Here is a 4,149-nt window from a genome sequence, read left to right on the forward strand (position 1 = left end):
AGAATCGACTCGACAGCACTTAACAACAACAACATATGACCTAAAGGAGTTCTGGTAGCGTAGTGGTTATGAGTTGGGCTGCTAATCGCACAGGATTGCAATTAAAGATATGAAACAAATGTGTATGAATTATTGAATGTAAAACTGATCAGCAGTTCTGAGGAAGAAAGAGAAAGCTTTCTGCTCCCGTAAAGAGTTATAGCCTCAGAAACCCTGTTCTGGGTCACTATGAGTTAGAACCTACTCCACAGCACACTGCCACCACCACCATACAGCCCAAGGGCTGGACGTACCCCACCCCTGCCTTCGGGGTAACAGAAAGCTTTATCTTTCTTCCACAGAGAGGCTGTCAGGCTTGAATTGTGGACCTTGTGTTTGGCAGTCCAGTGCTTACTGAAAATACTTCAGTGTATGTGTAATAAATGTATATATACACTCTCCTAGATAACAAATAACCAATCAGTTGCCAGTAAGTTCCTGGTGTTCCCACTCCTGGTATCCCGATGGGTGTCAGAGTGGAATTGTGCTCCATAGAGTTTTCAATGAGTAGTTTTATGGAAGTAGATTTCTAGGCCTTTTTTTCAAGTAACCGCTGGGTGGAATCAAACCTCCAACCTTTCAGTCAGCAGCTGAACTTGGTTTACCCTTTCTAACATCAGGGATTCCACAAAAGCATAATGGTGTTGTTAAGTGCTGTCGAGTCGGTTCCGACCCATAGCGACCCTGTATAGGGTTACTGAGGAACAGCTGGTGAGCTTGAATCGCAGATCTTGCAGTTCAAATGGCTTTGCAGTCTGGCACATTAACCCACAGCGCCACACCAGGACTCCACAAAAGCATAATACAACTATCAAAATTAGAGGATTATCTTCACAGACAGTTTTCCTAATAAGCTCCTTGCACAACTACCCACCCACCCAAAATGAATGTATTACTATGTAATCCTTAAATCCTGTTTAAGTTTCATCAATTTTCTCAAAAATTTATAGCAGCAGGATACAGTTCTGAGTCACAGGTTGCATTTAGCTACCATGTGTGATACTTTGAATTTATTTGATGTGGCTTTTCTAACATCTTCATTCCCACAAAATGACTGGGTGTGGCACTGTAGGATAAGTACTGGACTTCCAACTATAGGTTGGTGGTTCAAACCGATAGGTCACTACTTGGAAATCCTATACAGGGTCAATATGAGTCAGAACAGACTCCACGGCACTTATCAACAACAACAACAATGCAAATAGGGTGTACAGGACTCTAACGCTAGGATTGGTTAGTTTTGCTATCCTGCTAGGTTTCAAAGAAGCCATCTCAGAAACAGGAACAGATGATCCTATGACCATCAAGATCATGAGATCTCTACCTAGAAAAGTGGTGACAGCGGAGGTAGTGGCAGAGGTGGCAGCATGGAAAGACAGAGCAGACCAACTGAAGACTTCTAAGTCATGGACTGAGAAAAGCTGAGTGCCCACAGGCAGGAGGCTGGCCTGCAGAATGTGCCCTTACGGCATTTATAGATAGGCTAAAGGAGTTTTTAACACTTGTTCTAGCAGGACAGAGGACATGGGGGCCACATGTTTGAGGCCAAAGACAAGAGTGAAGTGTGCCTGCAGTATGGCAGACAAGAGGCATCCCTGACTAGAAAACTATTGCATCCTGAATTGTTTCTGATCCTGAATTGTATCCTGTTAACTATCCTAATAAACTCCATAATCACAAGTATTGTTATAATTTCTGTGTGGTCATTGCAATGGATTATTGAACCAAGATGTGAAACAGAGAGTGCTGTGGGAGGGATGGTTGGTGTCAGAGTAAAGAAGGTTATAAAGTGGAGGTTGTTGTTGTTGTGTGCCGTGGAGTTAGTTCCGACTCATAGCGATCCTGTACAGGGTTTCCGAGGCTGTTAATCTTTACGAGAGAAGAAAGCCTCATCTTTCTCCCGCGGAACAGCTGGTAGTTTCAAACTGCTGATCTTTCAGTTCATATGTCATAGAAATCTACCTTGGGCTGGGTTTCAGTTTGATTCTCCTTCCCCCTTGTGAAACCTGAGGAAGGTAGGCACGGTTCCCATATGGTTTTTACATCATGTCTCCTTAGTCTCTTTCAGTCTGGTTACTCTGTCTTTGTCTCTCCTGACCTTGACACTTTTAAGAAATTATTTTGTAGAATTTCCTTATATTTGGGTTTGTCTGATGCTTCCACATGATTAGACTAAGTTTATGGATCTTTGGTGAGAACTCTCAGAACTGATGCTATGTTCCTCTCAGTGTCTAATATCAAATGTTCCCATTATTGGTTATGGTTATGTGCCATGGAGTCAGTTCCGACTCATAGTGACCCTGTACAGGGTTTCCTGTTGTTAAGTGCTGTCAAGTCAGTTCTGACTTGTAGCAACCCTCTATAGGATTTCCAAGAAGTTGCTGATGAAAACTTGCAGCTAGTACCCATTTGACCTAGCTTTGATGGCTTGATGGTCAGACTCAAATAGAGGAAGATAAAGAAATTTGATAAAAGGAACAGTGTAAATTGCTACAATTTGAGGAAGCTGACGTATACTTATGGCTTATAATAGCTCAAAATACCAATGGAGAGGGAAGGAGTCTTCACATCAAGGATCAATCCTATCCCCTCTGTACACAGGGTTGATAGAGATGGGCAACTTAGACATTGGTTACCTAAAATGGGGGAGGGGGCTATAAAGTCAAGAAGTAGCTGGCTTACAAATTTTCAAGAGGGAGTTTAGTTTCAAAGTGCGGGGGGAGGTAGACTCCCCACTGAATAATCTCATCTTGTCTAGATGAGTCTGGTGAAAGGAGATGGAGATAAGATTCTTACTATTCAATAGTGAGTAATTGTTATCACGACTAATTGCAATTGTCCCAACTCTAAAGGTAGAAGTTTTGTAAGATAAAGGTGGGAGTAGTTAATCTTACATTCCAGAGGACCTTTGGACCATCAAGGGAGAAGAGCATGAACAGAATGTGGGACCCTATCCAGAGAAGCAGCGGCACCAGAGATGGAGGTAGAGATGATGAAATTGAGAGATAGAGCAGCTGAGGACTCTAGATTCATGGAAAGAGAAAGTCTGTGTGCTGGAAGATGGGAGGCAGGCTTGCAGAATGTGCCCTTGAGTTTTTTTTTAAATGATTATATATTCCTGATGTTTTTGTGTACATCAAAAACAAAACAAAACAGAGGGAATAGAAGTAAATACTGTAGACTGGTAATGCATGGAGGAGATTGTAATCATTGCAATGATATGAAATACGATAGGATGATTGCAAAACCGATGTTCTCCCATGTAAACTACCACTCAATGCACAATAAAAACTTAAAAAAATAAAATAAAAAAGCTGCTGGTAAGTTTGAACCGCCGACCTTGTGGTTCAAATTGACTTTGCAGTCCAGCACATTAGTGTTACACTATATCTACCTATAAACGGAAGCACTGTGGTTCCATACAATAAGCAGTAGACTGCTAACCACAAGGTCCACAGTTCAAGCCTGCCAGTCACTCTGCAGGAGAAAGGTGAGACATTCTGCTCCCTCAAAGATTATAAAAGCCTCAGAAACCCGACACAGGGTTGCTATGAGTGGGAAGTGGCTCAAAAGCACTTAACAACAACAACCTATAAATATTAAAAACTCTGATTTCATATAGATATTTCCTCCAGTTCCAATCAACAAAACAGGACTTACTGTAATTTCTCTCCTGTCCCACTACAGACTCCTCCTCAACCCTCTCGGCTCTGACTGTCCATGCTGGGACCTACTAGATGAATGTCTTCCTCATCACCACTGCACTCTGCACTGCCCCCCCTCCTGTGCCCCTGTCCCCAGCCCTTTTCCTCCTCTACCATCCTCTTCCTGCCTCCTGGCCAGGCACAGTGCCTTACCTAATGAATGACTTAAGGACCAATTGCTTGGGCAAGGGAAAGGAAGGAAAGGAGAAAGAAACCAGCTGTTGTTTCTTAATAGAAGCCCCAGAGCAGGTGCTTTGTGCTAGGAAGTTCTAATATAACACCACCAGCTAATGTGTATTGAGCACTGACTATGGGCTAAGAATTTAGGAATTGAGCTTTGGTATCACAATGACTAAGCACTTGACTTTGAACTGACAGGTTGGTGGGTTTGAACCCACCAGCTACT

The sequence above is a fragment of the Chrysochloris asiatica genome, unplaced genomic scaffold (assembly GCF_000296735.1).
Source record: "Chrysochloris asiatica unplaced genomic scaffold, ChrAsi1.0 scaffold00058, whole genome shotgun sequence".
Lineage (NCBI taxonomy): Eukaryota > Metazoa > Chordata > Mammalia > Afrosoricida > Chrysochloridae > Chrysochloris > Chrysochloris asiatica.